Raw genomic sequence first — 13,495 nt, forward strand, 5'->3', positions numbered from 1 at the left:
CTGGGAAAATAGGATGGGGGGTCACAGTTAAATATTTCTATACAGTAGAGCCGAAATAGGCGGGGGAGAAGCAGACGTTCAACACACAACGGCTGAACAATAACACCAGTGTGCTGACGGAATGGGAGACCCATGAATTGGAAGTTTGATAAGGGCTCTCTCTTTCTCTCAACAACCCCTTCAATTTTCCTCTGCACCCTCTCCCCCTCCCATGCCTGCTTTCTTGTTTGGGCTTTTAACAGTGCACTGTCTTTGTTCAAGATACAGGTGAACAACAATCATGTGATTAATACACACACACACACCACACACTTGCACAAAGCTTTTTAAAGGCCCGTCCCGTCTTGCCTCAGAACCAAGAAGATGAGGCTAAGAAGAGCGGAGACTGCAACACTTGGACTTCAGGCCATGACAGGGCTGGGCTGAATTCCTGTGGTGAGCCATTTTCTTCTTCAATGGCCGCAGTACCTGTAGCATTCTATGCTTCCCTCCTGAATGGAATGCTTCCTCATAGAGAGAAACAGCATCAAATTTGGAGGATATGAGGAGAGGCTTTACGTTTTGCTTCTGATGGACCTAAAAGTTTTAGAAAGTCTATTTGTTTGGTGCTGCTCTTGCTTTTGCTGTCACCTTGCTGTCCCTTAGCCCAGGCCCTGCGACTTGGCCTGGATCTGGGTTGCCTGCTGATTGAAGAAGTCTCGCTGGAACTAAAGTGGGGGGATGGCAGAAGGAGCTGAAGGTCAGTCATCCCCCCATTATATTGCAACTTGATTGAAAAAAAAGAGCATCCTAAAGTGTATTCTGGTCATTCCCCATCAGGGTCTAGAGTATCTCCCTTATTCCTAGATGCTCTGCAAATCCAGCTTACAACAAAGAAAATAACCACATGTGATTATTTTAATCTTTCACTTTTGGTGTACCTCACACTGGTACAAGCTTCAAGCTTCTTCTGTGACTGAAGGGGATTTTGTCAGAGCCCACCTCACCCAGGTTGTGTGTTTGTGTGTGTGTGTGTGATTTAGCTAAACTTGGAGGGAGGGAGCTGAGGGACACATATTAATGAGAGTTAATGAAATCAAGATTGAGAGATGGGAGATTTTTGAAAAAAGGTCTTTGAAAAAAGATTTTTGAAAAAGTTGGGGAAAGAGACCACAAATGAGAGACCATCTAATGGTCTCTCATCTAATTCCAGATGAACGGTTGCTCCAAATGTAAGTTATCAAATATCTTTGCTATTATGGTGCCTCTCATCTGTGAAGATCTCATAGAACCATGATAACAGCAACATACTTTTATCATCACAGAAACAGTAAAAATCAGCACCGAGGACTTGAATAACTAGTGAATGATGTATGTGTTTTCTTATTATGCCCTTTCCTGCTCGTTTTATGTTCTGTTTCTTACACCTACTCTGTTTGAGACGTCAATTCGGTGCAAGCAGTTTTAATGTCCCTTTAATTGTTCTATCTGGCCTGAGGATGCTTCTACTGAAGAGAGAAAGAAAGAGAAATTCCAGTGACACACAGATCTCTGAATGATCACCAAGGCTGTAAGAGGGGAAATGCCAGTGAGTAGCCAGACAAATATAGAGAAGCAGTGGAAAATATTCTCTTTGTTCAAAATAAGATCCTCAGATGATGATCACAGGGGAACGGGAATGGAATGCCATTTTTATGATGCTTGTAAAGTCCTCAGCTTTGATTCTGAGCATGAATGTCACTCTGCTGACTGGTTATGTGGTTTCCCAATTCATGCCTCAAGAAAAATTATGAAGGATTCAGTTCTGCTTCAGCAACACCATTTTGACACCAGTATTTTCTGGTGCTGGTGTTTCTTATGTTTGAAGTCCTAGAAATATGACCTATTGCAGAGTTATACCGGCTTGATACCACTTTGTCATTTTTTTCTCTCAAAGAGTTCTGGGAATTGTAGTTTGGTGCTGAGTTTTCTCTCGTAAAAATTTCAGATTCCCCTCACAAAACTACAATTTTTGGAGGTCTCTGTCTAAAACAAATGACTTTAGATATATAATAGAATGTGTTAATTGACTGTTAATTGATTCTGAATCAACATACTTTTTCCTTACCACAAAATGGTGACATGCTGACATGCTAACTCTAAGAACTGCCTCCTGACTTAGACCAAGTTAACAGGGGCAGCATAAAGCATTTTTCAGTCTCTGTTTCATGCTAGTGTGCATGAGTGACAAGTAGAATATAAATGTGCTTGTATTAAGTTTCTGTGTTGACTAAAAGTGATGCAGGATATTGGTTTATAATCACACTTTGATCTTCTGACATTTTACAATGCATGTGCAATTCAGCCTTAAACATTATGTCTGCTGTGTGTTACTCCCCTGGGTTAGTTTCTTTTACTCATCCTCCATCACTTTTAAATTGGCCACAGGGAAATTTAACAACATATCTGGGCCAGGAGTGTATCTTTATTTGTTTCAGTAATAAGCAGTGATAAGCACTGTGATAATCTGATTATCTGTACTAATGAGGGTTAGTTGATCTTTTTGTAGAGTCTGGTACTTCGCAGTAAATGTCTATGCAATAATATCTTTTCTTTTGTTGTTCTTTTTTTCTTTGCCTGCAGCTGGTGGTTATAAACAAGATGAACATTTGGTGTGGTTGTCTTACATTTCAGCAGGCTTAGATTGACTTAAGGAGCAAATCACATGCTTTGTAAGTATAAAGTCTCATGCTAGCAGGTCTGGGAGAGACCTCTGCTGAGGTTCCAGAGAGCTCTGGCAATAGGATGGTTAAGAAGGTCCACCAAAATATAGTTTGGGAACCCCAGTATAGTCTTGACATGCTCCCTCTCATAATATTTCTAATTTATAATATCAGTTGGCGTGGCTGTTCGAAATACCTCATGGTATACTTCTCTGTGAAAAATCTCTCTGCCAAAATGTAGAGATGTCAGTATGGAAAACACCAAGAATATCATCCTGCATTATCCTCACCCTCACACTGGAGGACTTAATGGGTTAGTAGATAAACTAAAAAGGAAACAGTGGGGAGATTTTTATGGATACATTTAGGAGCCTTTAGTTAGAAATCTAACCCCCTAATTATTTTAAGGCTGTTTAATGCATGGAAACAAAATGTATACTTGTTAAGGGAATTAATTTTCCTGCCCCTAAGTAGTGTCTTTCCTCACCAGTCTCCTGAGACAATAGAGGTAAGAAAGCAGTGGGTTTGCACTAAGATTGATCATGAGACTGGTGCTATGTAATTTATTCCCAAACTGGGATTAGGCATGAACAGCAAACTGCAATGTTTGCAATGACACCAAATCAGGGGCTTCCCACCCAGAGGGACATATGGGGTCAAATGTCCCCAGGCTGCAGCCATCTAGTCATGTGGGGGGTGGAAAATCACCCCCCACCTCCTTCCCCCGGGCCCATTCATTGACTTGTGAGTTGGGGCATATTCTATAATGTGATGGTGACTTTGAGATGACCTGGTGCAAAAAAAGTTGTTTGGTCGTGGTGGAGGAGGGCAGCTGCCCATACTGGGGGGGCTCAGATTTTCCACTGATGCACCAAATTATTTGGAATGCTGAGAGCTGGAGCTGATTATGGCTGATTGCACATGGCATAATTATACTGGTTACATTCGGTTTTGTAAAATCTGGGTCTATTTTATCCTGGTTTCTCCCTTCACATGGGTGCCTGGTTCCATGAAGGAATCAAGTTAAGATTGGGAGGAAATACTCCAGTTTGTTTCACACGAGCCTGGGTTTTTTGTATTTATACCGCATACGCGAACATCCCCGGTGTCCTGCGTTCTGATTGGCTGTTCTTTTTGGGCGGCAACTTGAATGATCATTTTTGCCCTGCCTTTTGATTTTCTGGCGCCCACCATTATACCTGCTCTGCGATTCTTGCTGATTCGGGCGTTCCCACCCCCACAAAGGCAGTGCCTCTGACTGGTCAACTCACAGCAGCCGCAGGAAAACCAAGCTCCCCCTTTTTATCCAGTTTTGGATAAGAGTCAGCGCAGCCCACAACACAACAAGCTGTAGCCAACAATGAGGCAGAGCATCACATTCCTACTCACATCCTCTTATTTTGCAGAAAACAAGACACTGTCCCCTCCCCCCATATGCCCAGTACATTCGTGTGCATCTCCCTAGGTGTGCATCTCCCTAGCAACACTCTCCGAGCAACCAGTACATATATAGAAAAGAAAAAGGGAACATTTTTTGGGACTCCACTCTGGATTAACTCTTGATTAGCCCAGGCAAAATGGCACTCGGTCTGCCATGCCGGTTGGTGGCTCAGTAGAGATGAAAACTGATATGGCGTCAGGTGAGGAGATCAGGTGGGGCAGCTGGTGACAGGGTGGGGAAACCAATGATGTCAGGTGGGGAGATCTGGTGACATGGCGGGAAAAATAAACCATTTTTGTTCCTGTGGTGTTTGCACAGTAGCAAGTTCGATGTGGGTCACAAAAAATGTGATAAGGAAAGATTGCAGGACAAACACGCTCTAGGATTGGGATCTGTGTGAACTTTTTAGCCGAACCGGAATATTTCCCTTGCTTAACCTGGGATATTTGGACCATGAGGAAACGACCTTTGACAAGCTGAAAAAGGATCTCCGCAAAGGTAAGTGGGGAGCAACCTGGCAAATGAAGTTTAATGTAAATATGAAGTTATGCACATTGGGGCATAACAAATGTTAGCTTTAAATATATGCTGATGAAGTCTGAATTTAGTGTGACTGATCAGGAAAGAGATCTTGGGGTCGTTGTGTGTACATGAATGGAAATGCTAGATTTGAATCCAGTAACACCTTAAAGATTTGAATGTAATAGCATCTTCTTGTTGAAGGTTTTCTGACAAAAGGAAAGTTGATTCTCAAAAGTGTGTACCCTGAAAATCTTGTTGGTCTCTAAGGTGCTACTGGATTCAAATCTAGCTCTTCTATTGCAGACCAACACAGCTTCCTTCCTGAAAATTATAAATGGAAATGATAGCTTTGTGCAGCAGGTAAGGTATTGAAAACCTGCCCAGCACCATAATGCCCTGGTGTAGATCTATAGTGAGACCATATTTAGAATAAGGGGTACAGTTCTGCTCACTGTATCTCCAAGAACATGTTGCAGAGAAAGTGACAGCCAAAATGATCAAGACAAGAGTTTGGAGCATCTTCCCTATGAGAAAAGGCTAAGTAGTTTAGAGTTTTTTAATATAGTGGAAAAATATTAAGAGGACAAAACAGAGGCTTACAGAATTATATATGAGATGAAGAAAGTGGCTAGAGAGCATTCTCACCATTTCCCATAATACTAGAACTTGTGGCCCCAGGGCCATGAGTGGCTATTAAACACAGTGGCTAAACCATTGGTTCTCAACCTTTCTAATGCCACGATCCTTTAATACAGTTCCTCATGTTGTGGTGACCCCCAACCCTAACATTTATCCATTTTACAGATGGAGAACACTGATGTAGAGAGTCCTAGGCAACCCCTATGAAAGGGTCGTTCGACCCCCAAAGGGGTCCCGACCCCCAGGTTGAGAACCACTGGGCTAAACCAAGGCAGAAATCTACTGAATTCTCTGTGCCGTGCTTGTAGTCCTTCTGGGGGTGGCAAGTAGAGCATACTTAACGGTCTTGGGGGTTGGATAGTACTTTAGACGATAATGTACACTTCCAATAAGAAACAATAACCTGCTTGGGGTGGGCTGCTGGTCTTAAATTAGTATACCCTAAACCCGGGCCCTGTTCTCAAAGTGTCCACTGATAGCATCATTGGAAAAAACTGATTGGCTATTGATTGCCTAGAATGCTTGTCTAGATGGACCATTGCTCTGATCCAGGACAGCTGCTCTTATATTTGTATGTGCTGAATCAAAAGAGGAAATTGGGCACAGCCTGTTTATAAGGTGCCCTGACAGATGGCACTTAACCTCCCGTACTATTGCTGTTAACCCCCTCGCATATTGAAGAACAGTTGCAGGTTCCTTGTATAGACAGCAAGGACCTGAAGAGAGTGAATATTAGGGTTTTGAAACCTAGGGGTTTTTTTTCCAAATGCAAGAGCCATTTAAATGCGGATGGTGGTAGGGTTCAGAGTGCGATTTGGTGTATTGGTGAATGTGGCAGTAAGGATTTTGAAGACTTTGTAGCAGAACAGGGTAGTGAGCAATTTATTATATGGGTGGGGGGATTCTAGTTGAGCTGTGGTCATGATTTGGTCAGAAGAGCGGTCCTGTTGGGGGGAAAAATCAAGTGGTGTAAGGGAGACATAGTTCTCCTGCTTTTGGCTCCATGGAGCATCCCAGGAAGTCAGAGGAAGGGTTAAGTCAGGAACTTTTCGGTCTGCTGCTTTGGTCCCTGTAATTCCTCCTGGGGAATAAGAATGGAGAACAAGGAGCTCTTTCTGTTTTCAAGAATTAATAGCAAAGAGTCATCTGGGGTGTCATTCAAGCCTTGATCGGCTCCTGGTGGAATGTGTGTGTGGTTGTATGTGAGTGAGACAGCACAAGGCCTGAGGCTGTGGTGCCAAAGTAAGGACAGAAACAGTCCCAGAGGTATAAACTGGCATCCGATCAGGGAGATGTACCTCCTATTAATTCTTTAGTTTCAATATCTTGGGAAGGAGATATCTCTAGCCATTGTATTCTGTCCAGAACAGGCAGCCCTCTTTCCTTATCAGCACCTTTTCCTTACTCTGACCAACTTTTAGATTTGATTCTCCTTGTTGTTTGGAGTGCCCTCTTTCTATCTTGAATCACAAGAAACCCCTCTCCCAGTCTACGGAGCCTCAGTGGGCTGCCTCTGAAAACTGAAGTATGTCTGCTTGGTTGGTGCTTGCCCTTACTGCAAGAACTGATGCGAAAGAATGTGCCATATCAGAATTCACATTCCTGGTTTCTAGCAGAGAAAAATCAGGGGAGATACTGGGGGCAAAGAACACACATGGATGGCTACAGTCTTCATATTTCATTGCTTGTTAGCCTGACAGGGACATTTAGTAGGTCTGCTGAAAACTGAAAACTCATGATCTGACCCGGTTGTTACATTCTGAAAATGTAGCAGGATTGCTGTTTTGACTGTGGAATATGCAGTTGTTAGTTGAGTGGTGTAAGTAAGTGTTGAGTATTATTGGCGTTAGTTAAAACGTACCCTGTGTCTAGGGCTTTAATGTCTTGGTCACAAAAGGATTCTTGTGTGACATTTATTTTTATTGCACTTGAGCATTCACTTAAAGTAAAGGTTCAACAACACCAGGTCATTACTGATCCGTGGAGTGACATCACATTCACAATGTTTACTGGCCAGACAGTGTATGGGGTGGTTTGCCACTGCCTTCTCCAGTCATCTACATTTTACCCCCAGCAAGCTGTGTACTCATTTTACCGACCTGGGAAGGATGGAAAGCTGAGTCTACCTTGAGCTGGTTATCTGAAACCGACTTCTGTTGGGATCAAACTTAGGCTGTGAGTAGAGTTTTGACTGCAGTGCTACAGCTTACCACTTTGCACCACAGGGCTCTTAGTATTCAGTTTGGAAGGATTTAATTTCTGATGTTTATTTCTTTACTCATGTGAACAAGAGAGATTCAGACTCCAGTTAAAAGGTATTCCTGGAAGTTATTGACCTCAAAATAGAAATTCATTTAAAATCTAGGAGGCATGTTTTTGTTCTCACATAATTTCCTCACTTCCCACCCACAATAGCATTTACAGAATTCCAAAGGGCAATTTACCCTGTGGAAACTGCCTTCCTAATAACCAGTAGACAGCACTGAGCAAGCCCAACAGGTGTAAGTCAGTGTAGGCCAGCAATACCGACCTGGGAAGGATGGAAACCTACACTGTGATCCTAAAGCTCTTTCCTTGGAAGTAAGTCCTGGTCATTTCAGCTGAACTTATTTTCAAATAAGTTTGTTTGGACTGGAGTCCTAATAAGTAAAGTAGGGATTGTTTTAATTAAAATGGGTAAATGTAATGGTGATCCCTTCTACAAATTACATTTTGGGCATTATGGCTTCAGAAAGGAACTTTCGCAAAATCACCAAGTCATGTTTTTAGATAAGTCATATAATCCTGTGAATGACACACTTTTCTGAGTTCAGCATCTTAGGTGAGTCTCCATCTTGACAATTAATGACTAAAACGACACATAATTCAAAACTCTTATCTAATCTGCTTCTGTATTATATTATGATGTGCAATAATAATTCCCAAACATTGTTTATTTAGAAAAGTTGTCTGCTGCCTTTCCAGAACCTGGTTGATGTACCCTGCAACTGAAGCCCACCCACCCCCACCTGCCCACCCTCCAAGAGCCTCACTACAAGTCAGAGACTCTCCTCCACTCCCAGGAGCTATAGGATCCACCAACATGAATGTATGACTGTAAGTGAATTACTAATTGTTTCAAAGCCCCTCTAATCCCCCAAATGCTCACTTTTAGTGAACAGTTGATCTCCAGCAATAATGCTCTTATTGACCCACCGTATATTTAATGTACTTTGGCAATAGGATGTCTGAAAGCGGTAGAAGCCCAGCTTATTTTCATATGAGCACAGCAGCACACCCATTACCCTCTGTAAGTTCTTTTGGAGTGTAGGGTAAGTTGAGATAATTGAGCAGTCGCTACCGATTTTCATGTGCTGACCTGCTTGCAAATTTAAACTACTCTAGAAACAAGATGTGGTGTAGTGGGTAGGGTGTTGGATTAGGACCTGAGAAATGCTGGTTCAGATCCCCACTTGCACCATGGAAACTTGCTGGGTGACCTTGGGCAAGTCACACATTCTCAGCCCTGACCCTGACTAGTATTTGGTTGGGAGACCTCCAAGGAATATCAGGTCACGCAGGCAATGGCAAACCACCTCTGAACGTTTCTTGCGTTGCAAACCCTATGAGGTTGCCATATGTCAGCTGTGACTTGATGGCAAAGGAGAGAGAGAGAGAAAGAATAAATGAATAGATAACTGGATTTTATAATAATGGTTTTGTCATCAGAGCAGAAATTGTAGTTTTTACTATGTAATTTCTTCTGGGAGGGAAAGTGGCATGGTATAGACCAGTGGTGGTGAACCTTTGGCACTCCAGATGTTATGGACTACAATTCCCATCAGCCCCTGCCAGCATGGCCAATTCGGTCAACATCTGGAGTGCCAAAGGTTCGCCACCACGGGTATAGACCCATCTCCTCAGATCTCAGAAGCTGAACACAGTTGGTACTTGGAAGGGAGACCCTCAAGGAAGGCTTTTCAAGGAAGGCAATGCAAAGCACCTCTGCTTCTCACTTGCCTTGGAAGTCCCTCGTTGAGGTCGCCATAAATTGGGTGCAACTTGATGGTACTTTACACACATAATTTCTACTAGCCCAATCAAAATCAGTCAGTCAGTACTTGATGTCAGCAGAAGCACCCCAACATGGAAGTACGCCTACAGTTTAATCTCTATGCTCCTCTTCCTCTCAGGGAATACGACATATACAAGCTCATCGCCCTACAAAATAAGGGCCCATTGTAGAGGAAGGGTTAATAAATGATGTAAAGAAGAGACCATTTAAGACATGGCAAACCTTGACCTTTCATAAATCATACTGGCTTGGTTGAGAGTGTGTGGGGGCTCTATGCAGCTGCGCGCGACGTTGACATTGTTCCCACCATCTCTAAATGCAACAAATCCCTCTATTGTCTTCCCGGTTTATCTGGTTCCTCTTGTTTATTAGCAGAGGTTGTTTGGCACTGGTTCCAGCCCTGGGCGGGTGGAAAGAGTGCTGGCACGCACCAAAGAGGGAAGAAGGAGGGGGGATGAGAAGACTGTATCAATAGCGTTATTGTTCCACCATTTTTGTTTCTGCTGTAATGATATGTTTGGAAAAAAAGGGGGAATTAAAAAAAGAGAAAGAAATCTGTGCAAAGGACTTGGTGAGAATTGTTGTCTGGGCCTGAAGCGGATGCCGCTGCAGCTGGGAGGATGGTCCAGGACAGAGGCGCGACGGGGCTGCAATGCGCCTTTATTCTGTTGCTTTGGATTCTGATCTGTCAGCCTAGTGACAAGCACTGGAATCCACAGGTGCCAACCCAGTCCTTTCTGCAAGTAGAGGGTGTTCTCTAATGTCACCTCCATCTAGCAGAAACCTGCTGCTTTGAGGGTTCAGGTCATAATAATATCTGGACATTGTTAGGAGTGCTGAAACGATGTTGACAACTTTATTATCTTTATAAGTTTTACAAAAGTTTTTTTCCCTACAGAACACTTGTTGACTATAAACTGATTAAATGCCTGCCTTAGGCAAATTCATGGGTGTGTTCGCAAGGTAATACAGTCCTCCCATGATGGGGATGTACAACATGGGAAGGTTTTGTTAATTTCCATGTGCTCCCATGTTAAAAAAACCTCATGTGGATACTTTGGCATGTCAAAGAGAGAACGTTAGATGATCGCACCTTCTCTTTGAGATGATAAGTGGTTGATAGGAAGATTATAGTCAAAAGTGGCATCTTCACATGAACACTTTTCTCCCTTTAAAACCTGGTCCTCATTATAGGAGTCAGTTTTTAGGTATCCTTTAAAAAAAGACCACTATCAGTGGGAGCCAGTGTGGCATGGTGGTTAAGAGCAGCAGACTCCAAAATGGAGAACCGGGTTTGATTCCCCACTTCTCCTCATGGCTGACTCTAATCTGGTAAACCAGGTTCAATTTCCCCACTCTGCCAAATGAAGCCTGCTGGGTGACCTTGGGCTAGTCACAGTTCTCTCAGAACTCTCAGCCCCACTTACCTCACAAGCTATCTGTTGTGGGGAGGGGAAGGTAAAGTGATTATATGTCATTTTGAGACCACTTAAAGATAGAGAGAAGTGAGGTATAAAAGCTGATTCCTCCTCCTCCTCCTTGAGAAGCAAAGGATTAAATTATCATCTAGGATCCCATTATTAATGATTTTCCCCTTATATTTTTAAAGTAACTTTTAAAGTTTAATGAGATGTCCCAGGTTACACTTGAAATATCAAGAAAAAATGTTAATAAAGGCCTCCAATTCTGAAGACAAACATAAAGAACTCTAAAAATGTGCTGTCTCTATCTCTTTTCAAACATGAGGTCAAATTCTTGATTTTGGAAGGGACTCTGCTAACGACATTTGAAATAATTGCATTGGCAATACCATTTTTAATTGAGATCCCATGATCTGCTTTTTTCCATTCAGACTGGGAACGGAGTGGATGAAAGGATTTATGGGCTCCAGAGCAAACATGAATCACAGACAGATTATTCTCCAGACCACTAGTGACAAGCCCCACCCTGGCCTTTGCCATCCTGTCCCTCTCTGGCCTTCCTCCTGAACAGCCCTGATGGGGGCCGTTGGCTGCTGCTTCTGTTTTACTGTTTGTCCCTTTCATTACCCATTTGGTTCTCATCATTTTGGCACCAGTAGAGGGGTCAGAAAGTGATCAGGAGGCAATGGAAACTTCATGGTTTTATGTCGCCTTCAGAATCAGAGCCCAAGTCCCCCTCCCCCTTGTACGCACATAAATGCACACTCAAACGCTTCAAGTAACCCAGCTTGGACCTTTAAAGAGATCAAACCCATGAGAGTTGTGCGCGCTTTCAACTGATCTATCTCGAAATGTCAAAGCTTGCAAATGGAGATAAAGTTGGCTTTGGGAGATTATTTGGAGACAAAAAAACAGTTCAGAAAGCTTTGACAGAGGGATTGATGCTCATGTTAGTTACAGCCAGCCACTGTTTTCTCTAGGAATAGGTTTTGCAAGATTTTCTATTGTTTCAAAAACTTAAAAGACCTGTTTAGTCCAATGGCAGTAGTTAGATAGAAGAAATAATGTGTCCCTCTGTCAAACTATTTTTGACTCTCTTAAAATCTATTGTCTTCTCCATTGATAGAAACTGGAGTTCCACAGTTAATGGAAACCAATGAGCACCATGTTTTGAAAACAGACTCTTTGTTTAGATGAAGAAGCAACCCCTCTGTTACAAAAGGAAGAAAAATACTGCTGCGTATGGATATATGTATGTTGAATAAACAAAGAATGTGAAGCAATCTAAAGCTTTGAATGTGCTTGTGTATATGAGTTTTGGCTTCAGTCAAGAGAGGGGGAAAGATAGACGGTAGTCCTCTTTGGGAGTGGAAGGCTGGCTTCCAAAGGAATCACTGCTCATTCTTCTCACTTTCACCTCTGGAAAAGAGGTTTTACAGGTTTTAGCAGTTTTCCTCCCCAAAAAACCCTCAAAACCTTGTTGACTGGTGGTGAAAGAGAAACAAAATAACTGTATGTAGCATGAGAAATGAAGCCTCACTTAAATGATTTTCTGTTGTGTTAAAGAAGAGATATGTAATACTTCTCTTGAGCAAGAACTCAACATTGACCCCTGACCTAGACATCCTTCTTTTTGTTAGGTTGTTCATGCAATTTACTTGGAAATGTGAAAGACCAAAACTTTACGATCATACCACATCTTCCTGTGTTTATAAGCAAGGGTAGTGTTTAACACACTCTGTTTCTCTGGAGAAGCCCTATCAGCATCTTGACAAAATATGACTTTGGCATCCATATGCATTTCTGTCTGACTGAGACCTTTCAAATCAGATCTTGTTTCCTGGTTTCTAATGTAGAGAACAGCTTTACTCTGTACCTGCCAGTCAAGTTTCATTGATTCCTCACTTTTAATTATATATTCTTACTTCTAAACACTTCCCAGATGGGCTACTTTGAGTTAATGGCAGACTTAATGGTAGAACCTTCCTCAGTTTTCTGCTTATAGAAATTCTGGTGGAGACATTCCTGGTGCCTGGGAGTATTACTTAATACTCCAGAAGCACTTTGATTAGGTCCTCTGATTTTTGGAGAAATCCTCAAAAAGTCTGTATGATTCTTTCTACTTTTCGATTGTTGTACAAAAAATGTGAGCTACTGGTCCACTGCTGAAAATCTACAAATTCTGTAAGTGAACCCTAGAGCACAAAGAATAAAACTTGTGAGATTACAAAGCATGATTCTGTGATTCTACTACTAATGGAAATGTAATAGTTTTTTGATTTTTATATCAATAAGGAAAAAGCATTTGGGGACTATTATGTCACTATTTCTTTTTTATATATATACCAACACTTCCTATCAATAAATATTGTAAAGACAACCTGCTTGAAGCCCATCTTTTTATGTTGGAACAACAGTTCAGCTGGGAATTGTCTCCTGTTTTGTGCAGAAGTGAGGTTTCAGTAAGTTTAATTGAGATAATGGAGCCTTCTTGGCAGATTGGTCTGGAAACTCCTCCTCAGAAAAGCACTATGCCACATGACCAACATTTTAACCCTGATGTGGTTATGGCTTGATTCCTTCATATTATCTTTGAGGACATCTCTTTTCAAAGTGGTGTGGGGATCACCCTTTCATAAGAACACCAGCTGCCACATATAAATCACTGCCATCTTACCAATATGGAAGTTGATCAAGAACAACCCCAATTCATGGTTTGAAATCTTTCCATAAAGTC

The 13,495-nt window shown here is 42.1% G+C and overlaps 1 long non-coding RNA gene across 5 annotated transcripts; it reads left to right on the forward strand.

The window, feature by feature from the left end:
• Positions 1 to 356: 356 nt before the first annotated feature.
• On the forward strand, positions 357 to 13,138 carry LOC125435877. Of its 5 annotated transcripts, XR_007244935.1 has the most exons (6): positions 357 to 435; positions 2,602 to 2,690; positions 4,490 to 4,620; positions 8,248 to 8,379; positions 10,236 to 10,300; positions 11,885 to 13,138. It is a non-coding gene; the product is annotated as an uncharacterized LOC125435877 (long non-coding RNA). The 5 variants fall into 5 exon arrangements; XR_007244933.1 differs by lacking the exon at positions 10,236 to 10,300 and having other exon boundaries at positions 4,441 to 4,620; XR_007244931.1 differs by lacking the exon at positions 10,236 to 10,300.
• The last annotated feature ends 357 nt before the right edge of the window (positions 13,139 to 13,495 follow it).

Source organism: Sphaerodactylus townsendi, linkage group LG06 (genome assembly GCF_021028975.2).
Source record: "Sphaerodactylus townsendi isolate TG3544 linkage group LG06, MPM_Stown_v2.3, whole genome shotgun sequence".
Lineage (NCBI taxonomy): Eukaryota > Metazoa > Chordata > Lepidosauria > Squamata > Sphaerodactylidae > Sphaerodactylus > Sphaerodactylus townsendi.